The following is a 25,392-nucleotide window of genomic DNA, read 5'->3' on the forward strand; positions in this document are numbered from 1 at the left end:
GTAATAAGGTAATCCCTAATCAGAAACCTGGTAAATACTTTTGAATATATAATATATGGAAGAATGAGAGATATAATCTAAGTTCATCAGTTTTATTCTTGATTGTTGAGGAATATGTCTCTAGAGCCAATACACTCGGCTCCTCTGAGCTAGTTTAAATTTGACTATCCCTGAACCAGTTTCATTAGGCTCATCTTCCATTCTCTAAACAGTAACTCAAAATATGAACAAACTGTAATTGTTAAACAATTATGTGAATGTATTTTCCTAAGTTACCAAATAGCAAAATTCTGTTAAACCTAGAGGGTAACTGATGACAAAACTGATGACAAAATGCAAGCATGTGTAAAGCATGAGGTTCACCATTTGAAACGCTATTATGTCTCATCCTTGCAAACCTGAACTCTTGTTTGTCAAAGGGGCAGAAATAAGGTAACTTCTGAACCATAGTAAGAAAGTTCTTCAAAGTTTTAGTTTAGAATGTGTGTAACACAGGTAATTTTTTTGAAGATGAATAGGGATATAAAATTTGGATATCAATGAAATGTCTACTTTTAGCAAGTGTACTTAGATTTGCCATGTTATTCCACTGTAGACCTTAATGCTGATAATGTTGAATAGTGGTTTGGAGTGGAACACAGAAATGTGCCTTTATATCTTTTTGCTGGTGACATATTTGCTTCACCTGAAATAGTTCATTTTAGCATTTTGCAGTATTTGAATCAAATATTAACATGGCTCAAACATGTAAATAGTGATAGTGTTTAACTGAAGAGAGCAAACATTTCAGTATATTCTATTCCATTTGCCACAGTTAACAGATGAACCCTCATGACATAAGAAAAATAGAAGAAATATAGAGGATAAGGACCAAAACTTGTGTATATATTATTATGGGAACTTAATTTCTTTGACAGCAGACTTTCAAATTACCTGTTCTGTAAAAAGTATTATTTGATCATGGAAAAGAAATATTTAGTTCTAATGACTGTGAAAATATGCATGTCTAATTTCAAGTTTAAATGCAGACTTAAAGGTGAGTGCATGTATAGATGTCAAGTCTTCTATTTCCTTGCTTACATCATAATAGTACTCAGAAGATAGTGTTATTTGGATAAGCAACCCTTTCCTTTATGAAACAATAAAGAGACTTCTTTTGTTTTAATAAGTTAAACTTTCTATTTAACCATGTTTTTCAGAATGAGTTTTTCTGTACAATTCTTTCTTATGTCTACTTCCCCTTCAGGCTAGTAATGTTACAGAATACCATACTGCAGGACCATTTTCTTCTTGCCATTCACTTTTCAAATGTTTATGTCCTTCACAGGGAACTTGGTCATCTTCTCCCATTATTAAGAGAATCATTGATTCTGAAGTCAAATCTAAAAGATAAAATTATCATGGCATTTCACGTGTTTACATCCTTCATATTGTAGCCCCTCCTTTCCCATAGGGAAAGATGTACAGTATGGCATGGTGCTACACTCTACAGTAGAATATAGGAAAAAAAATTCAGTCATGGGTATCCTGACATTTACAATTACAGTGCTGCTGACCAAGAGGGTCTTAATGTTCCCCCCAGTGGAAAAGGAGGAGAGAGAAGGAAAGGGGTGGTTTGAAGGGCAGAGGAGGGAGAGGGAAAGGGAGAAAAGGAGAAAGAGCTAGCTGCTGTGTTAAATATAATCAGGGTAAACACTTTATGAATAGTCTAAAATTTAAGCTTGCTTTCTTTCCTGATGAAGAATGCCTTGTAGGTCCAAGTACATGTGTCCAAAATCCATCTTTATTTGGGTATACATTTTTGAGTGAATGGAGAGATAGGCTCAAATTATTGCCCTAGGGAACCCAACTGGAGAGACAAGATTGGCAGATAGAAATAGGGAAAAGAGATTGTGTTTTCAGTTTGGGAATTATTTGCCTCTGTAAGATTTCTAATTAAAATTTATTGTTATAAATAAAGTCATCACATTTAAGTACTTTTGCAACTGGACCTGCAACTTTTAGTTGTATCTTAAAAAACATAGGTAAAACTAATAACAATAACAATGATAATAAATCACATTTTCTTTTACCATAACCTAAGAAATAACTGCCTTAAAATTGCAGGTTAAATATTTAAATATGCTTAAAGTTGTTAATTTTTTAAATGTACAGTTTTACAGCAACATTTCAAGATAGAGGTTTGATACTCATTCCTCTCTCCTGCTGAGTCAGAAGATTATGAAACAGGAAGCTGGGCTATTCAAGCCCTCAAACACAAAATGAGATATCAAAACAAGAATGGGCAAGAGAAGAAGAGCCTTGCTCAACAGCAAACCAAATCTAGCAGAAGCCTGTTGTTCTTTAACTAAGAAAACAATTGGATAAAAGCTTCCCTAAGGGTAGGATATAAAACTTTGCAAGTCAGAAAAAAGGATACAAGGTTTTAAAAACTGGAACGCACTTATTAGTGACTGCAATGGTTTGGATTGTTTATTCATTCGTGAATTACATTACTTTTTGAAAAGCAAAACAGTAAAAATTGGAGTGAAACTTGATGCAGTTTTACTCTTGCTGTAAAGAATGTCTCTAAAGAGTATCTTTGAGATTTTAGTATATGTTGTTTACTTATAGCTCATGGTTTATGTCAATTGTAATTCAAAGACTTAAGCAGGGAGTCTGTTGCATATCACGGGACTCAGGACTCATGATCTAAGTTTCTACCACTATTTATATACCAAATGATGTTTTTCCTTGATTATAAGATTATACAGACAGGGAGTATTTCATGTGTATATTGAGCATTACATTTCCCTCCATCTTAATGGAGTGTTGGGAAAGTAGCTTCGGTAGAAACGGAACCAATGGGTGTTGAATGCAGAATCATCAAACACATCGTTCTTGCATTTAATCCCTGGATCAATATCCTTTTAGCAACAATGAAGAAGTAGAATACAGATTTATATTTCAAAATTTGAACTTTTAATACGTTTTTCCCCAGAGCCTAATTGAATAAATACTTAAGAGTCACTATCTAAAAATAAAAAGTTGTATAAAAGGAAATTTTGAGAAAACTTTTGAGAGAAGGCATAAATTTAAAATAAAATAGTTTTAATACTGACAAGTGACATGAAAGGAAAAACTCAGGTGTAACTTCGATATACTAAGAATAAATATTATTTTTTTCGTGGTAAGAAGTACTTAACTTTCAACAGAAATATATATTGTGTTTCTGTGTGGGAATATTGCATATTTACCCATAACACATATTTTTTGCTAATATAATTGGCTGAAATAATATTATGCCTAAGCCTACTAAGAAACTAAAAAAATTAGGTGGGTCTGGGAATTTCATTTTGCTCTGTGAATTTTTTTTTTTAACTACATTTTGCTAATGTGTTGCATTGACTCAATTCAGAATTGCTGAGACCGGGATATCAAAACTATTTGCTTGATATCTCCAGGAACACAACACTGTTGAGAACATCATATAGATTAAGTAAAAGATATACCTTTTCATTTTGGATAATTTTCTTAAGAGTCTTAGTTTTTTTATATTAACTTATTTCTACATTAACTGATTAATAGGAATACATTTACAAACTCTGAAATTGAAAACAAAATAAAACAAAATTACACCATTTCTCCTCTGAGAATTTTAATTAGCAAATTATCTACTTCATCATTCTTCCCTTAATATCTGATACTAGTCTTTTATTTACCTATAAAAGTGTGCTATAACATATAGTTCAAACATCTGAAGAAATTTAAAACGATTTCTTCTGCAGTTCTGATGTGATTTTCCAATACAGTATGAGCTCTGATTTGCGTATCTCTGCAAGTGTCACCTAACAAGTAAGTTTTAAAGACATTTAAGAACCTCTAGTAATGAAAAAAGAGGCAATAGCTGCCCACTTTTCTGCCCACAGAAAAATTGTTTGGATTATTTGAACCCATTTCTTCATTTGCCCAGAGTTTGAAAATAAATAATTTATGAAGATAGAGTACCAAAATTATGAATAATATCACAGTTTTACTAACGTTAGTTTATGTGGTATAGACTGGTTCTTCAGAGACTTTAATGTGCATATAAATCACCTGGGAATTTTGTTAAAACACCATTTTTGATTCAGGAAGCCTGGGGTAAGGCCTGAGATCGTGTGTTTTTAATAATCTCCTTAATAATGCTACTGCTTCTGGCCTTTGAGCATCCGATGTACTAAGAGGATCAACCACAAAAGCTATGAGTGCTAAGGGCAACATCTTCAAAGAGGGGAAGAAAGTCAGAAGTAAGTCTTCAGTGTCAGGAAAAATTTTAAATGACTTTGAAATGGGTACGTACAGGAATAGAATACTGAGTATTCTGTCTAGCACATTATCTGGGTTATTGATTCTATAGGTTAAGCAATGCTCAGTCTCTTTGAGATATTTACAAGACTAAGACAGAATTGACAACGTGCAAGTAACTCCTGATGAGAGAAATTAACTTTGTCTTGTGTGTCTGTAACTGATTATTGACATGTGAATATTAAATTTATGCTTTTATTAATCCCATTTTAGCATTTTTTATTGCATGTATTTACTTTTCATATTCTCCTTTAAACTAGCATATGTTTCATTGATTCCCTCATTAAATAAGTATTTAAAATCTTTTCCCCATAGTCACTTTATATTTGAATAATAACCACGACCTTACTCTTTGGAAAATTATCTTTGAATTTAATGACAGGCTTCATTTAAAAGAGATAATCTGAGTGGAGCTTGTACATGTAAGTAAGAAAGATTTAGGTCAAGAGAATACTAGGAAGAGTATATTTTAGGAGAAGGGAAAATGAGGGAAGTAATGGGACTGATACTGATGCATTTGTAAACAGGCAGGTTAATGTAAGTGTTAGTGGGGCTGATGTGGGGATTCAAAGGGGCATTTCAATCTGACATGAAATATTTTTAAAAATATGTCTGACATGTAATTTAGAGACCGAAAGTAGAGTGAATGAAATTTTGAAAAATCAGTAATTCTTAGTAACTGACTAATTTATGGCATGATAGACAGTGAAGCCAAAAACTGATAATATCTAATGAATGACTATAGAGAGGAATAAGAGAAAAACAAACCAAAATAACCATACAGTTATTTTTAGAAAATTTTACATTAAAATAATTTCAAATTTACAGAAAAGCAGCAAGATGAAAATAGAGAGCTATCATTTAACAAGATGCACAATTAAAAAAAATATTTTGCCACATTGGTTTTTTTCTCTCTTTTTCCCCCCATCATGTGTGGGCACATGTTTGGGGGGAGGGTTCCATCTATGATCCCTCACTTTCTCTTTCTCCCATCAATTTTCTTTAACCTCTTGAGAGATGGCATAAGCATCATAATTCTTACAGTTTTGAAATAGACTTTTAAAAGTGAATGCTGTTGTCCCTAAGAATGAAATATAAATATTAAAAAATTAAATTTAAAAAGATCAGATACTTTGAAGAGGAGCTATTTTGATCAACAGAGGTCTTAGTCATGAAATACAACATAGCATTGAACTTGAAATTAACCTATACACCATAATACATCAACTGAATTTTTGGACAAAACAGTGGTGAGATGCTGTTTTCTTACCCAGGTACTGTAACAGCTAGATATTTTTCAAAGCATGTTAATTTAAGACTCCTAACTTCAACAACAGATGGCTCTGTACACAAATTTCCTTTCATTTTTCAATTGAAAATCAGGTGTCATTAAACTGTGGCTGGAGGGACATATCTGGCTTGTTTGTTTTTGTAGAGTAAAGCCATTAAACTAAGAATGGTGTTTACATTTTAAAAATCTTTGAAGAAGTAAAGAATAATATTTTGTGACCTATGAAAAATACATAAAATACAAGTTTCAGTGTCCATAAAGTTTTATTGGAACTCAGTCATGTCATTCACTTATGTCTCATTGGCTGCTTTGCACTATAATGGCAGAGTTGAGTAGTTGTGACAGAGAAGGTGTGTCCCACAAAGTCTGAAATACTTAGTATCTGGCTTTTTATAGAAAAAAAATTGTCAACACCAACTCAAGGTATTATAAGGTGATCTGTCTCCTTCTTTAACTGTGAAATGATTAACATTTGTGGTGCTGCCCAAATATACATGTTTGTTCTGGGCTGGGTATGTGAGGATTCTTCCCTCTAGTCTCAGTGAACTATTATATGGTGTATAACAAGTTATAAAATATAGAAAAGAACAGTTCCCTTCTGCATTTCTCCCCTCTCCCTTGGGAACTGAATTGCCTATGATTTCTATATAATTCTCTTCCAGTGATATTTTTTCCCAGATGAACATAAAACACTCAGATGGAAAATGGCTAAAATATCTCAGCTGGGAGGCTGAGTTCTCCAGGGGTCACATGCCTCATTTTACTATGCAAGTTTTTCATTCATTGGAAACAGATGGGTACAATCTTTGGTAAAGAAATTCTCAACCCTCTTACAGTCATTAAGAAGTCTCTGGAGACATTTATAAAAAAGAAAATTGTTAAAAACTGGAAACCACTACCAACGTTAAATGGGTAGATAATGGTGTGAAACATCATGCAGTACATTATCAGTGAACATTTATCCTTTCAAAGATTTCAACACACATTCATTGAGAAATACTGCTTTAAAGAATTAAAAAACAAAAACAAAAACAAAATTATTGTCTGTCTTTCAAGATGCAATCAAAAAGGATTTGGTGCCCATCTGGCTCAGCAACAACATACCACTAATAAAATGATAACGATCAACCAAATGATGACAAGTGTCTAACTCTCCCAGGCATGTGCCTGGAGACAGACACAGTTGGAGACAGGTTTTAGCTGGCTTACTATTTTTTGTCATAAGTAAGGTCAATTTAATTTAAAAATCTATATGCTATCTTGTAATATTTTTAAAAAGGATTTTCAGACAAAACTATTTCATTTTTAATTTAATGTACATTAATATGATCTCCAAATTATTTCACAAAAGGAAACCACGACATTTTGGCTTTACTCCCATTACTGTATATATTCCTGAGATCAGCCATTTTTCTTTGGCCAATAGTTTGAAGTATCATATCCTTATAGAGTTGAGCCCTCACAGAGGTACTGCCAATACTTGTAGTGGACTTAATTAAACTGACACACATAATTTTTTTTATTCAACATTAGAATTGACCAATCATTTTTCATTCTAAGCAGAGTCATCTAATGTTAGAGATATGTGGTCAACTAGAGTAAAGCCAGGTATTTTAACAGAATAATTAAAATAATTCCAGAATTCTTAAGCAAGATTGGTTAAAAAACGCACAATGAATTAGGGGTAGTCAAAATTTTGATAGAGCTGATAACCTTCCCATTTTGATCTTAAAATATTACCATAGAACTGGAGATAGAATTTTTGTCTAATTAATTCACTAACTCTTACTAATTTGTCTTGTATGTACATGTGACTTATATATTATGACTCTGAAATATCACTTTGTATTTTCCTAAACCTGTAAAAGCAAAGTTTCATTATCCTTGTGGGTTTTTTAACCCAACCTAAACAGCACTTCACTGGGCACAGACAGATTGTGGAAAAGCCTGACAGAGTAAAATAGCAAACTTTTGATTAGCTTAGTCACGCTGAGTCAGAGTGGAAGGGTTGCAGGTAGGTTCTCAGGACGCCTAGCTTATCCCGAGGGCAGAATGACTATTTCCCCCAGGAACTGGCATACTTACACCATCCAATCAATTTCAATATATACCTCTATAATAAAACATTATTAATGTTTAGAAGGCATCCAAGAACTATCAATTTCTGTTAGAATATCAGTTTTGTCCCCATAACTAGGGCATGGCTCAATGTCTTTTCCATGTCTGTCATGAGAAGTTCCAATGCCTTAAGGCATGGAAGAGACATCTCAGTTATTTTGGTTAGGGAATACAATGTTATTTTCCCAGAACCATGCCCATTGTAGGCTAACTTCCTTCACAATCACCACTCAGTTTATGTACCCATTTTCTGCCTCTTTTGTTTCTGGTTTCTATCATTTATCTTGAGGGGACATCTCCAGTATTTGTCACTGTGAATATTTTCCCAAGATATGTATCTTCAGGGGCCACTAGAATTTTAATTTTAGTTTGTTGGACTTCTGTTATATGGAGTAAATTGGCTTGTACAAACACTGACTTAAGGTTCAAATCCTGAGAATAAAAGAGGCCAGATCAGTATCTGTGTAAATAAGGATGATGACTCTCGGTAGCGCTGGATCCTGTGACATATGCCATGTGTGTGTGCCTTTAATGTCCTTTAATTCTGCACAATGAGACAAAGTTCCTAATTTTCTTCATGAAGTCTCATCTGAGAACAGAAGTGAATCAGTTAAATCTGACTATTACCTTTGATAGTAAAAGTTGAGGATCCATCTGTAAATCACTCAGCAGCTCCAATGTCTAAGGTCAATACCTCCTAGGAAATTAGCTTCCAGGATTTTCTTAGTATCCCTCTTCCATCAATAAGGAATTGTTCTTTCCCAGAGACTTTCTCTAGTAAAGCCAGAGTTTCAAGAAGAAACAAAATTTTTATGATGTTGGACTTTACCTTATTTATACTCATGCTACAAATCTTACCTTCATTAAAACATTTGAAAGAGTTTTAATTGGTGAGTCCTACTCCATTCATAGAATCAGTATTGAATAGAAAACTTCCCTCTGTCAGCTGGGCTCTCTCAAAAGTAGGTTCTGAGGTGGAGTTAGAACTCCAAATGGTTTATTGAGGAATAATACCTGAGAAAGAAGAAGAATGAAGTATGATTGAGCAGAGCTTGCTGTCAGACTGTAATATAGACCTGACAAAATCTTGCCATGTGAAGGAAGATGTCCAGAGAACAGACTTCCCACTAGAGGAGTTCCAAATAAGTCAGAATGGCTGAATTCTTATACCACTGCCTTCTCAGTCATTGGCTGAAGTCTACCCCAAGGAGAACAGGACTTTGGCTTAAAATCCTAGGTGGGTTCTGAAAGAGTATCCAACTATGTTCTTTGATGCTAGACATCAAGTTCTTTCTTGAAAAAGTATTTGAGTTGAGCCATTTGTCTGAGAGTAAACTTACAAAGTGAAGATTCATGAAAAGAACTTGTCCCATCCCTTAAGGGCCACAAATTATACATATTATTCCTCATCTACTCTCCATTCTTAATCATCTTCATCTTAGCTCCTATCTCTGCCAGTCTCTGTAGTTTACTTGATAGTTTGATCTAAACCCTTACATCTTAGAAGTCTGAATCATTGGTATCTTTCTCCAGTTTGGCACAAAAATTGTTCAATAAACATTTGTTGAAAGAGGAATTATATTATTTAATCAAGGAAAATATGTAAAATGAAATCTGTATGAACAAGCTGGTAAATGGTTCTTTTCCTTTAAAATCTACAATAACAATTGGGAAACATTCAGACACTATTAATAATGTGAATGGATTATTATATTTTAAAATGTGCTTCTTAGTTTAATGCATGTTTTTGAAAAATCAGAATTTATATTTTAAGACAGAGGGAAGGCACAATGATTCTAATGCAGATTGATTGCCAAACCATGGGTAATTCAGTAAATTTGAGACTTGTTTTTATTTGTGTCATTCAATAGTGAGGATGTCCATTTGAATAAATAAAAAGTACAAATCATTCTGAAGAATGAAAAAAAATATTGATGAAGATATTATGACACATCATATTTTTAATGTGATAAACTAGATACTTTGTGGAAATACTGCCATATCAGAATAAACTTTGAGAGAAAACAAACTATGCCAAGGCAAAAAGTTGTGATGGCAGGTTATAGATTTACTTTATATAAATGTAACACAGTAAATTACTACAGAATTAAACCTCTGCTTGTTTATCATTCAGAAATTCCATTTGTGTTTAAAAAGCTTTAGCAATAGAGACTTCTACTTATGCAAACAAGCTATACAACATATTTCAGTATAGAATGATTGTGTAAGTATGAGATTACCAGAATACGAAGAAAACACATTCTGTCCCTGGACATTCTTCTCATACCTTCAATGAATCGGAAAGGAAAATTTTTAAGGGATGACCTTACATTTTCTACAAATCTGTTTTTTTCCCCTCTTGGTAATCTTTGAGTATCATTCAGAATAGGAGCAAATAGTGTTAAAACTATTAGAAATGATCTCTCTTAAGTGCTTAATATGGGTCATACCATGTAAATTCAAAAGTTTATTTCACCATAAATAAGTATATTTTTTAGTATGAACATAGTGATTAAAGTGTACCCCTTAGAATCCAATTGCTTGGTTGGAACACTAGTTCAAAATTAATTATTTGTGCATTTTTCCAAATTACTAAATATCTATGTGCCTCAGTTTTCTTGCCTTTGAAGTGGGCAAAATAATATGCTGTCCAAAAGAACAACTTCACAATTTTTTTTAAAAATTACACATAATTATAAAATAGGAGGACAGAAAGACTGATGTGGGGGAGGAGGGTTATTTATCAGGTGCCAAGTGTCAATCTGCATTCTTAAAACTTATCTATCATTCATTCAGCAAATGTATATTAAGTGCCTATTATGGTCCACGTTTTTTGCTATGCCCTAGTTACGCAAAACATCCTAATATTGTTCTTTCCTCAAAAAGCTTGTAATCAAGTGGTAAAGGAAACAAAAAATTAAGTGAAATACATAAATAATTTAAAACTGAAATTAAAGACATAGGAAACAAAAAGCTGAGACAGAAAACAACAGGGCAGTCTAGTTTAGATTGTATAGGCAGGTGAGACTTCTCAAAGTGGGTGATATCAAGGTTGAGACTTGCAGTATAAAAGTAAGAAAAACTGTGTGAATTTGTCCATGATAAAATGGCAAGGGAATATAAGAAAGGTTTCCTGTTTTGTATAGGAAAATCTTTTCAATATCTTTTATTTTTCTAGTTTTCTCACATTCTTGGGCTTCTGTTCTTACTAGGTCTTATTTTTCTAAGAATGTACTTGAGAAAATTTAATTTTTTGTGCATCACTAACTTCTTATCTCATTGAATTTATTATAATAAATACACAAACAAGTCAGGAACTTTTCTTAAGCTTTGACACTGTTCAGCTGACTAGTTACTATATCACTGAATGATGAAAGCTATAAATATGAGTAAGGTCCACATGCCCAACAACTACTAAAGCTCAGAAAACTATCACATTGTTTTTATACATATTGTGTGAGGTCAAAACAAATGACATAAAAGATCTCTTAATGCAGTTTTTTCTAAATGTACAATTATAGCTAAAGAATTTTAAAATTCTGAACATAGATGTAAGATATATTGTTATTCATATATGAATGCAAGAATACAAATACAGACAAAAATATAAGAACGTAGATGTTTTTCCCTAGTAGTTAACACACTTCAATTAATGTGTATGAATACTTGATTCTGAAATATTTCCACACTTTTTAGCCTAAATGTTAACCACATTTGAAGGACTATTAATCCCTTAGACAGAAATCTGTTTGTTTCAATGACAATAGCTTTAACCACATTCATTAAAAAAAATAAGTCCACAGAGGATAGATGTATGTTAGAATTTTAAGCTTTTTAATAATGAGGACTGTAAAAATATTGTCCAGAAACTGCCATAATAATAAATATGTAAGAGATGACTACCTTTAATTTTCAGTGAAAGAAATTTGGGATGATTTAGGGTTAGTTTGACTAGTGCAATTTAATGTTCCATTATGTTCATGATTATATTTATATTGTAAAAGTGTAATTTGATCTTATAACTGACTGCTGAAATAGAAGGGTGGATGTAAACATGAAATTGAACTAATTAATTACTTCATTGGTCATGAGTATAGAAATATGGTAGAACACTTACAGAGATTTATGTTTGCCATTAAATAGAGATCCATTGCTAAATTACAATATGTATCATGGTATATATACTATGTGATTTAATGCAATAGTGTGTGAAAAAATTATGCAAAATAAATGCTATTCACACACTTGGCTGGCTGGTTTATCAAGGATCTCAGTCTCACTTCCTCAATAGAGCATTTCCCACACTAACTTTAATATGCAATACTCTATAGCCTTGACCAGTATTATTGAGATTTTCCATTCATGTGGCCCTCTAAACAATAGATTGTTTACATCAGTTTTGTTGTAACTCTGGGCATAATGTCCTATTGGACTCTCCATAAAAAGAGAACAATGATGAAATCCCAGACTAGTTTACTGTTATACAGGAAACAGTGGTGAGCCAATCAGCGTAAATGGCTGTAGTAGAAACCTCCAACACTTCCTTGTCTTCTCTAGTTCTCTCACTTACCATTCCCACCCCCACTTCAACACAGCCTGTGACAGTAATGAAAGATGCCCATGTTTAAGATCTCAGTCTCACTTCCTCAATAGAGCATTTCCCACCTTCCTCACAGAGTACGTACAGACTCTGTCTTTCTCTATAGAAGACAGACAGACAGACACACACACACACACACACACACACACACATTTCCTTATTCCAAGCAAGGGAGAAGCTCAGGGGTCCCAAGGCAAAGAGATGGGACAAAAAGTTCCATTATGAAGTATAAATAAAAAAGTTTTCTGTTCCACATTTCCTCTCTTTTCTATGTTGTATTTCTTTAAAATTAAGGTATCATTGATATATAATCTTACAAAGGATTCACTTGAGTGACATTGTGGTTTCAACATTCACCCATATAATCAGGTCCCCCCAACACACACCATTGCAATCGCTGTCCATCAGTGTAGTAAGATGCTATAGAGTTATTACTTGTCTTCTCTATGATGTATTGCCTTCCTCTTGACCTGCCTATATTGTGATTGCTAATTACAGTGCCCCTTAATCTCCTACTCCCTCAATCTCAAGCCACTCTCTCCCCAGCCCTTTCCCTTTGGTAACCGCTAGTTCCTTCTTGGAGTCTGTGAATCTCCTGCTATTTTGTTCCTTCAGTTTTGCTTTGTTGCTATACTCCACAAATGAGGGAAATCATTTGGTACTTGTCTTTCTCTGCCTGGCTTATTTCACTGAGCATAATACCCTCTAGCTTCATCCATGTTGCTGCAAATGGTAGGATTTGTTTTCTTTTTATAGCTGAATGATATTACATTGTGTATATATGATGGACACTTATGTTGCTTCCATATATTGGCTATTGTAAATAGTACTGTAATAAACATAGGAGTACATACGTCTTTTTGAATCAGGGTTCTTGTTTTCTTTAGGTAAATTCCTAGGAGTGGAATTCCTGTGTCAAATGGCATTTCTATTTTTAGTTTTTTGAGCAACCTCCATATTGCTTTCCACAACGGTTGAACTCATTTACATTCCCACCAACAGCACAGGAGGGTTCCCCTTTCTCCATATCCTTGTCAGCATTTCTTGTTCCTTGCCTTTTGTATGTTGGCCATCCTTACTGGTGTGTGGTGATGTCTCATTGTGGTTTTAATTTGCATTTCCCTGATGATTAGCTATGTGGAACATCTTTTCATGTGCCGGTTGGCCATCTGAATTTCTTCTTTGGAGAGGTGTCTGTTCGGATCCTCTACCCAATTTTTAATTTGGTTATTTGTTTTTTGGTTGTTGAGGTGTGTGAGCTGTCTATATATTTTGGATGTTAACTCCTTATCAGATATGTCATTTTTAAATATACTCTCCCATACTGTAAAATGCCTTTTTGTTCTACTGCTGGTGTCCTTTCTGTACAGAAGATTTTTAGCTTGATGTAGTCACATTCATTCATTTTTGCTTTTGTTTCCCTTGCCTGAGATGTATTCAGGAAAAAGCTGCTCATGTTTATATTCAAGAGATTTTTGCCTTTGTTTTCTTCTATGAGTTTTATGGTTTCATGACTTACATTCAGGTCTTTGATCCATTCTGAGTTTACTTTTATGTTTGGAGTTAGACAATAATCCAGTTTCATTCTCATACATGCCGCTGTCCAGGTTTGCCAACACCAGTTGTTGAAGAGGCTGTTATTTCATCATTGTATATCCATGGCTCCTTTATCATATATTAGTTGACCATATATGTGTAGGTTTATATCTGGGCTTGTCCTTTCTGTTCTTTTGACCTATGGGTCTGTTCTTGTGCCAGTACCAAATTGTTTTGATTACTGTGGCTTTATAGTAGAGCTTAAAGTTGGGAAGTGTAATCCCCCCTGGTTTATTCTTCCTTCTCGGGATTGCTTTGGCTTTTTGGGGTCTTTAGTGGTTCCATATGAATTTTAGAACTATTTGTTCTAGTTTGTTGAAGAACGCTACTCATATTTTGATAGAGATTGCACTGAATCGGTAGATTGCTTTAGGCAGGATGGCCATTTTGATACTATTTATTCTTCCTATCCATGAGCACAAGATGTCTTTCCATTTATTGGTGTCTTCTTTAATATCTCTCATGAGTGTCTTGTAGTTTTCAGGGTATATGTCTTTCACACCCTTGGTTAGGTTTATTCCTAAGTACTTTATTCTTTTAGATGCAATTATAAATGGAGTTGTTTTCCTGACTTCCCTTTCTGCTGGTTCATTATTAGTATATAGGAATGCAACATATTTCTGTGTATTAATTTTGTATCCTGCAACCTTATTCAATTCAGTTATTAGTTCTAGTAGTTTTTTGGTGGATTCTTCAGGGTTTTCTAAGTATAATAATATGTCATCTGCAAACAGGGATGGTTTAACTTCTTCCTTCCCAATCCAGATGTCTTTTATTTCTTTGTGTTGTCTGATTGTTGTGGCTAGGACCTCCAGTACTATGTTGAATAAAAGTGGGGAGAGTGGGCATCTTTGTCTTGTTCCCTATCTTAGAGAAAAAGCTTTCATCTTTTTGCTGTTAAGTATAATGTTAGCTGTGGTTTGTCATATATGGCCTTTATTATGTTGAGGTACTTGCCCTCTATACCCATTTTGTTGAGAGTTTGTATCACGAATGGATGTTGAATTTTGTCAAATGCTTTTTCAGCATCTATTAAGATCATCATGTTATTTTTGTCCTTTTTATTGATGTGGTGCATGATGTTGACAGATTTTCGAATACTGTACCATCCTTGCATCCCTGAAATAAATCCTTCTTGATCATGATGGATTATCTTTCTGATATATTTTTTAATTCGGTTTGCTATTATTTTCTTGAATATTTTGCATCTATGTTCTTCAGGGATATTGGCATGTAATTTTCTTTTTTTGTGTTGTCTTTGCCTGGTTTTTGGTATTAGAGTAATGATGGTCTCATAGAATGAGTCTGGAAGTATTCCCTCCTCTTCTACTTTTTGGAAAATTTTAATGAGGATGGTATTAGGTCTTCTCTAAATGTTTGATAAAATTCAGCAGTGAAACCATCTGGTACAGGTGTTTTTTTCTTAGGTAATTTTTGATTACCAATTCAATATTACTGCTGGTAATTGGTCTTTAAGATTTTCTGTTTCTTCCTGGATCAGCCTTGGAAGGTTGTATATTCTTGAAAGTTGTCTATTTCTTCTAGGTTTTCCAGTTTGTTAGCATATAACTTTTCATGGTATTCTCTAATAATTCTTTGTATTTCTGTGGTGTCTGTAGCAGTTTTTCCTTTTTCATTTCTGATTCTGTTTATGTGTGTGCACTGTATTTTTTTCTTGATAAGTCTGGCTAGTGATTTATCCATTTTGTTTATTTTCTCAAAGAACTAGCTGCTGGTTCCAATTATTCTTCTATTGTTTTTTCTTCTCTATTTTATTTATTTCTGCTATGATCTTTATTATCCACATTTCCTGTTTAAAGAACATATTTATCTACCAAGTTCAAGTTGCCAAGTTTAGAGCCACAATTAATTTTATCCACAATGGGATAATAGTCCTCATTAGTATGTCTTTAGTAAGCACCTACAGATCTGTATGATTTCAGGGGTATCTGAAAAGACAGCTATTCTTCCTCATAAGTCTCCTAAGATCCTCCATCTGTGTCTGAAATTATTTTTTAAATAGTCACATTTTGGAATTTAGGTGTCATCTGCTTTTAAAGTACAAATACCTCTAAGGCAGGTAACAATTTTGCCACAACACCTGCACTGACAAATTCATAACAGCACTATCCTATTTTTGAGAAATTGTACAGAACCTCCCAATTAAAGAGGAATCATTGTTAGTTATACTTTTATATAACTCCAGTTTCCAGTTTATATATGTGTAGTTATTTGTATATAATGTATTTGTAAATATACTTGAACACTTTCTATGTTCAGTCACTAACATATGAATAGTCCAATCTGGAGTAATATTAATACTTGGAGTAATATTGTATAATGAGCACCACTATTAACACCACTGCGTAGATGAGGGATTAGAAAAGTTAATTGGCTCAAATTCATATAGCCAATAAAAGTTTTATCTGGGAACAAATTGCAGGACTACTGTGTCTGAGCTTTTAAGTACCAGAGGGAGCAAGTAAAAAAATTCCAGAGCTTGGATATTGCTTTGAAAAGAACAAGCCCCACTAGGATAACAGAAAACTTGGAAATCAGCCTATTATACTCACTAGTAGGTTTTTATGGTAGTCCCAAATTGGAGGAAGGTAAAAAAGACAAAGTTAATTTACTTCACTCTTTAGCTTAGGATGGATTTATTAACCTGCTGCTATCTCAATTCTGTGAGTTTTGTAGCTTATTTCTCATATTTGAAGTCAATTGTTAAATCACATTGTATGTTATATTCCCTACAACCTCCCCATTGGAACAAATTGTTCAGTGTATATTAAACTTTCTCCATAGTCCTTCCTTTCTTCATTCTACTATTATATATTGGTATTTTATATTTTAGGTGGCTACTGTTTCCCAAAGACTGTGATAGATGGAGGAAACAGTTATGTAAATAAAAAGTTTATATTAGAAATGATAAAGCTAATGATAAATATATGCACAGGTTGTTTTGGGGTATTTGAGATGGAGTTCTTTACTCTGCGTTGGCACTGGGATTAAGTCAGAAACTAAAACATCTCTACTCTTCCACACTGTTTTAATAATCATGAGTATCATATAAAAATGATTTTTTATTTAATATGTTTAAAGGCTAAAAATCCAAAACTCTTAAAGACTATAGATTAGTAAAAAAAAAAACCTCATGGAACAACTGTAATGGATACACACTGAATGTCTGCTAAGCACATTTTACTTTTTGTAAAATTTGATGGTCAAACTGAGGTTGTACTATAGCTTTTCATTTTTAGAACTATTGCTAACTACTCATTTTCCACCATCAATCAAATTATATGTTATTTCATTTAAAGAGAGTCATTGAAAGTGTAATGCTTCTGGTGCCTTTTACTCACAGGATCTATCATTTATGGAGTAAACAAGTGACAGGCATTGGTTAGTATTGTCATTATGTTTTCTGCATGGGCTCTGAAATTACAGTTAGTTGATTAGATTGAGAAAACTTAAAATGTGAGATAGACAAAATGAGAGAATAAGAACTCGGGAGAGACCAGACCACAAATTAAGGTGTATACAGTTTGTTGTAGTGTGTGATTGAGGGCATCTGCTCCGTGAAAAATGACAGCTTTACTCAAACTAGAATTAGTAGTCTTGGTAAGGACATATGTGATACAGCAAAATGCAGAGCAATGTCAAAAGAACAAGCAATTTTCTGTCTCAAGCTATTTAGCTATAATCTTTTCCTGGTAAAGAATCTGGCATCTTTCCATTCATCCATTGACAGACACTTCGGTTGTTCACATATTGTGACTATTGTGAATAATGCTGCAGCGAGCATGGGAGTGCAGAGATCACTTGGAAGTACTGGTTTCACTTCCTTTGGATACAGATCCAGAAGAGGGATACCTAGATCATACAACAATTCATTCATTCTTTATTTTTTAGGAATGCTCACACTTTATTCCATAGTGACTATACCAAGTTATTTCCAGAAGTTTTGTTATTCAGTGGGAATAGGGAAATAGAGCGGTTAACTAGAGAATTTTTCTTCTTTAAAAATGGCAATACAGGGTTATGATTGTGCACTTGGAGAAATGATCCATATAGGTGGGAGTAATTAATGCTACTGGGAAAGAGATAATTACAATAGGCCCTGCATATCCACCAGAGGTATGTTCCAAGAACTCCACTGGATGCCTGAAACCATGGATAGAACTGAACCCTCTATATACTATGTTTTCCCTATACATATATATCTATAATAAAGTTTGAAAATAATTAATTTCCAGAGGAAAAAAAATGAATATTCAAGGGAATTTTACTAACATTTCCAGATATTGTTGAGTGTCCACTTGATATTTGGACCTCAGGTTTTAATCAAGGCCAATCTCACAACATTCAGTTCATAGGTCCAGATACGGATTAACTGGACTGTGATGTTAAATTAGTGTTGTGATTTGTCCATTGATACTGACAGAGTAAAATTTAAGTGAAGAGATTGAGAAATTTGGCAAATATTTTATCAACTGTAGTTATAACTCAAAAATAAAAGGAAAAGAACACTGAATCAGAGGAGCTTCTTTTTAAGACTTACTTTTTAGGACTCAAGGGAAACCCAAAATGTTATCATGTGTTAATATCTTATTAATTTTTCCTTTTATATCCAATGATCTCTATGCCTCATAAATATGTAAAATCTTATTTAAAACTATCTTTTGCTTCAAGTAGTGAGATATGGATATAGAATAATGTTTAAGACCTCGATAGGGTAATGGGGTAAATGTAGTGCCCCCAAAAAATTCATGTTCTTTTGAAAAAATTTAAATCTTTATATAACCTACCAAATTAGACAATGATTGAAAAATAACTCATGTATACTAGCCTACATCTGGCATAAAAAAGGTATCAATAGATATTAACAATATTGCTATTGTTGCTGACACTGTTGCTTTGTTTTGCATTGTTAATTGTGTGAGTAATTACCAGATTAAGTTGAAATCCAGTTCCACATGTTGTGTTGCCTAAAATCTCATAGAAAAAATTTAGGCTATCAGTTGTGTACTTACATGAAATACCTCTTTTATGCCTATAAAACTGTCCATATCAAGATAAAATCCACACTTGTGAATTCTTACATGCTCTCTATTCTTGTTTTCACCTCAGGCCAGAATTTCTCTCCCAATGATTTTACTGAAAAATACCATCAGTTATTTCAGAAATTACAAACTCCTTAGCTTATAAGTAATTTTTATAATTCTTAGACTCTCTTCAAGATATAATATTTTTTTACTCCTTTTCTTTCTTGAAATGTTGACCCACTTTTATGAGATTCCCCTCTCTCAAGTTCTCTTTCTCCCAGTCCGTTGTTCTTTCCCAGTCTCATGTGCTGACTCATCATGCAGTTATCCAAATTACAGACTAGTGTTTTAAAGACTACTAATCTCTTCTCTTTGTTTTTCTTTACACAGTTGTCCTTAAAATTTGCTGTAAACATTATCCACTATAGAACTTTTCAAATGACTTGCTTGATCCCCATTTGGAGAGATTTTTATTTACTAACTCTTAGTGTGAAGCTCCAAGAAACAGAATTGCAAAAATTCCAGTAAATTATTGATACACAACTAAAGCTGAGAACAATTGCCTACCCATTCTTTGTGGGATGTCTCATCTAGTCACAGTACCTACATATATCTGATTCCATTTGATAGATTATCTGTAACCTTCTTATCCAGAAAAAATTAGTAATTAAAACATAGGAGGTGCTCAGTGAACATATCATGAATGAAAAGAAGGGATAAATGATTCCACTATATTAATGAGAAATAAACCAGAGTTTAAGAAAGTATTATTGAGGACGATAATCAACGGGCCTCTTGACATAATCTTTGCCAAATTTATTTTGTGTTATCATCAAATAGGAAAAAGGGAAATATAAATGAGAAACAAATAGAAAACGTTCTTCAATATCACAAATATCAAGTTGCTGTTAGCTACTCATGAAAAACCTGAAAGGGCAAGCTTCTGGCTTAGAATCGGTGTGTTTAAAATTGACAGCAAGATTATTTGAAAAACTAGTAGAAAATGATTTCATGCTATTGTTTACAACCTGAGTGGCAGATAATCAGTTTATTTGTGAAACCTAAAGGATGCCGAAGTGCTGCCGTATGTCACATACTGTGGCGCCAGTTCTCAAGATGTTTAACTTTAAAATGTTCCCTTAGTAAACAAAAAAAACAGAAACTCGGGAGAAAGCTAAACTGCCTACCTATGCAGACAATCATTTTCTAAAAGCCTCTAGTACTGTTGATTCTCTTGGGGCCAGAGTCTGCCTTTGTTATTTTGTGGATCTATAGGTTTCATACTAACCGCTTACTCATCTGTACAAAATATATTGAATCCTGTTTAAGAGAAAAAATGATAATAAATGAAGTTTGTCATATTTGTTATGATCTTAGTTAACTGTTATTTTTAAGATATTTTAATTTACTGCAGTGCAGCCTTAGTCTTTGAATAAGGCATTTAATGTTAAGTTAAATGCTTTGCAAAAGAAACTGCCTACAGTTCTCACATACTATACATCATATATTGAAAAGTGGGTGTATTATGAGATCAGGAATAACTTCTTTTGTTTATTAGCTATGTAACCTTGGACAAGTTACTTAACTTGGAGTGTTGTCCTGAGTATTAGCCAGTATATGTAACACATGTTTTATGTAATAGCTGACACTTAAAAGAGAATCAGTAAATAGAAACAATTATTATATGAGACTTAAGTTGTAGAATTATGTTCTATTACTAGCTTAGTTTAGAGGTGGAATCCCAGATGGCTGCATTCTATGTAAACCATTTAGTCTTTTGGGGGCCATGGCAGATGGAGCAAATTATGGGATATTTGAATAAATTAAAAGTCCGATAAATATTTTTAAACATGTCTTACATGCAAGACAATTCTTTTGTCTTTATGTTGGACATAAATTAGGTAGTAATTAGTTACATAAGGATTACAAACTTTACTTAGTGAATAAATAAAACATGTCAGTAGGTATAATATGAAGTAAAACTTTAGAAATACAGTTAAGAGAAATAAGGTTAAGGTACATGACCAAGTATTATATGTACAAATTTCTATTAATCAACTGATCTTCTCAGCAAGTAAGGGAGTAAGAGCATATTAGACATTTGGGGAGGGTGAGCTTTGATCTACAAATCCTCTATCTTCACCCCATCCAACTCCATATTTCTGTCTAACACTTCATTTGACAATTGTTGAAAAATTAGATGTAATTGAGGGGAGTGATTCTACACATGCATAGAAGGAATGCAGATCATGACAAAATGAAAATTCACATTTTAAACATGGAATATCCTTTGACCCAACACTCTTTAAGTAGCATCCAATTTATTAAAACAAAAGTATAATGCTTTCTACGCATTATCTAGCTTCTTGATTTTTGTATATGTTCAATTATTTATTAGAGGGAAGATATTTTATGTATGCATATAATGTATTATATGTATTCTGAGAAAAAGTCTGTTCAATACTTTTGCTTGTTTTCACTGCAAATTAGATCAATTAGATACATACTGAATATACATTCACAATACTGAAAACAGAATTATGCTTTTTGAGAAGGTAAGTATGTTATCTTCTTCTTAGTAATAACGATCATACTCAAAGACAACTCAGTGTTTGAGTTAGACATTACTGTAAGTGTTCCAAACACATTTTTCACATTTCTTACACAATTTTAATATTTTTAATTAATTGCCTTTAGTTTTATTACTTCACTAATCTTGAAATTCTTCAGATACTTTTACCTGAATATTAAAAAAATGTGCAATGTGATATATAAGTATGCATGTGCCATATTAGAATATTTGAGACAGTCATCCATTGTCTCAAAAATTTCATGGGACTCTTTTTAGTGAAACACACACCAGGTAATTTCAATACCTCAATTTCAAGATTTATTCTCCAAAATCTTCTCTCCCATATCACATTCCAGTCCTACTTGATCTTTAACACATTATCACCATGTGGATAGACTATATCAAATGATAAGATAGTGAAATATATATAGGGTATTTGTTTAGAATAGTACTTAATTTGTAAAAGTTTTCTTTTGTGAACATATTGGAAGAAATAATAAAACACTTCTATGAATTTCCACTGCCCAACATTGAGTCCTTAGACAATTTTTTATATTAAGTATTATTTAAAATTTGCTTAATATTTTACCTTTTTAGAATGTATAATAATTATCTATTGAAGAATATAACACATCTATCTGATACTAATATGTACAAAAATAAATACACTTGAAAATGATAGCAGTGGTGAAATCTGCTATTATGTATGATCTTCACTTCAGTATGCTGATTTGTCAGTTATATTTGTTTATAATGTTTACTCAAAAAGTGCTAAAGGCATGGATGAACCCTAGGGTTAAGTTTATTTTGAAGCAAATAATACAATTTTTCTTTAAATTAACTTGTACATTTAAATGTTATTTCAAACATATTCAAGCAAAAATTACCCTAAAAACTTAATGAAAGACTTAGACATCTGAAAAGAATAAAGCACTGTAAAGTATTCTGCAAATTAAACTTAAAACAAACATTTACCTATTAAAATAAAATAATCAGATAAATAAAAAATTAAAATATGTTTATTGCTTGGACTATTATAAAATGTTACAACTTCTTGTTTAAGGAAAGAGTTTATTGATACAGTCAAGACTGAATTTAAATTCTTCTCTGTCCCTCTAGCCATGAATTCTTGAATGTGTATATCAGTCTCAATGTGTTGAGTGTTATCATTGATAAAATAAATAATAAAGGTAATTATCTATCTGTCAACCTATCTACCTACCTACCCCTCTTTCTCCTCTAAGCACAGTGTAGCAATGACTGTTACTGTCTTCCAATATCTGTTCCTCCCTTTCCGATGACAATGGAAATTCCAAATTTTACTTGGGTATCTTCATCCAGGATATAAATAGAATTTCCAAGCTCCCTTTCAACTAGGTATGGTTTTATGACTGGATTCTGAATAATGGAATGCAAATAATGGAAAACTTTAGAAGCCTTTCATAAAATAAAGTTGATGCACAAGTTTTTGTCTCTTGTTCTTTAGTCCTCATTCCATCTTGTTGCCTGGAATATGAATGTGATAGTGAATATTGTTCCACTATTTCAGAACAGAGTAATTAAAACCATACTCCAGGGTTAGTGTGACAATCTAGAAAGTCTACATCCCTGAGGATTTATAGAACAAAAGAAAACACAACCCTGGATTTTCTACTTTTGGATTTTTATGTGAAGAAGAGAAAAAATTCTATTTTATATAAGATTGTGATATATTGGATTACAGCCTAAATAGACACATGAATACTTTCCTTAAGAACTACTATATAATTGTATACACAAGAGTCTTAAAGTGAGAACTAAGAAACATTCCCATTTCATACAATGCAAGAATGAGTGGGGAGTTGTAAGTAGCAGAAAGCTGTTAAACAGTTTGGCTTAGGATTCAGTGTATTATCTTTTATTTTCTGACAGTCCATATACCATTTATGAATAATAGTTTCTGTCATCTTTGAAAATGGGAAAATGTACAATCAATAAAGACTGGATTTGAGGTTATCAAGGTTGCTGACTTAGGCAAGGGTACCAAATTGAACTTAGCATTAAGGAATGTGGTATATGGAGTTGACTCATTGAAATTCAGAGATAATTAAAGACAACAAGGTGACTTGTGAAAACATTTATATTTTAAGGTTATTGGCAAACTTTTTTGAAGTTCTTGAAAAAACAAAAGTCAGTGGCTTGTATATCTAGTTTAGTTTTGTAGATGTATCCCATGTGCTACCAATATATGATAATTACATTGTACAACTTGTAGATGTAGGTGACAGCCTAGGGTGAAACACTTAACAAGGATTTCTTTGCCCAGTAACCCTGGCTGATAGTGTATTAGTATCCAATTGCTGCTATAACAAATTATCACAAATTTAGGGATTTAAAACAACACAAATTAATTGCCTTAACTGCTCAGGGTGCCATAAGTCTGACAGGCTTCACTGGGCTAAAATCATGGCATCAACAGTACTCCTTTCTGGAAGGAGAAAAAAATTCCTTCTTTTGCCTTGTTCAGCTTCTAGAGGGTTCCATTGTTTCTTGTCTCATGATTCCCTTCCTGTATCTTCAAAGCCAACTAATCATTCAAGATATTCTCCCCAATTCAAGGCCTTTAACTGAACCACATTTACAGAGTCTTGTTGCAGCATAAAGTAACATATACACAGGTTACAAGGATTAGGATGTAAATATCTTTAGAGGGGTTTATTATTCTGCCTACAACAAATGGTTACTAAAGAGAATCATCAAACATTGAATTAATATCTCCAGATTCCTTTGTGTGTATGTATATTCTCTGATTCATTAAACACATATAATGCTGATTCAGGGACTATTAAGTTTTGGATAATTGAATATTTTCACTGATCATTTTGAGGGCTATTTTTGCAACCACAGAATATAGCTATTCTTACAAAGTTAGCTAAAAACTGTCTTAAACTAAAGAAATTTTAAACACTGAGTAGCAATCCCAGAGATGAGAAAGATAATTGTCACAAAAAAAATACGGGTTCTTGTCTAACAGGGAGGATTATAAATTCTGGAGTTCTAAAAACTAGAATCTCCATTTACATTTATTATACTTTCTATGTTCATTTTTATAGTTTTGAATATACAAACATATATACATACCTTTATGTATACTTAAACATATGAGTACATATGTGTGTATTTATCATATTCAAGTTCTTTTTAGGGTCAGTAAACTTATATATATTTGAATATTTGGAAAATTCATGCTTTTGAAACTTAGGATTTTAACTTTCGGCTTGTATACTACAGGTATATTTGGGATTGTTATTATTGGTAGAAACATTTGATTATATTTTTGAACACTTAACTCATTCATGACATCTCAGTTTGTTATATAAGTGGTAACAATGAAAAAGAAACCTTTTGTGTTTTTGCTATTCATCACATAGTCACTAATAAAATTCAACTTGAGGGCAGCTAAAGTTTTCATGAAACTTCCTTGTATAATTTAATCAAGGAAATAGTTGGTAGTCACTATTCAATTAACAAAGATTTCTAAAAGAAAGAAAAAAAGGTCAAATGCTTCCATATGTCTGTGTGTTCTTCTGTTCAGTTTTGTCTACATTCCACACAGATCCTGTATTCATTGTCCTTGGACTCACTAGCTGATTCCTCACACTTATCTCTTTACCAGCTGTTTATGAACACCTTCAAATTGTTTTTGCTACCATCCCTAAGCTTGACTGTATTATGATTTATTTTAATGAGAAGAGGAAAGGAATGGAAAATATGCACAATGCTTATTTTTTTTCTGTATAATTCAAAATATCACTCTTAGGTCAAACAAGAAGTGTTCATGGCCTTTTGTCCTTTCTGGTGATAA

This window comes from Manis pentadactyla, chromosome 17 (assembly GCF_030020395.1).
Source record: "Manis pentadactyla isolate mManPen7 chromosome 17, mManPen7.hap1, whole genome shotgun sequence".
Lineage (NCBI taxonomy): Eukaryota > Metazoa > Chordata > Mammalia > Pholidota > Manidae > Manis > Manis pentadactyla.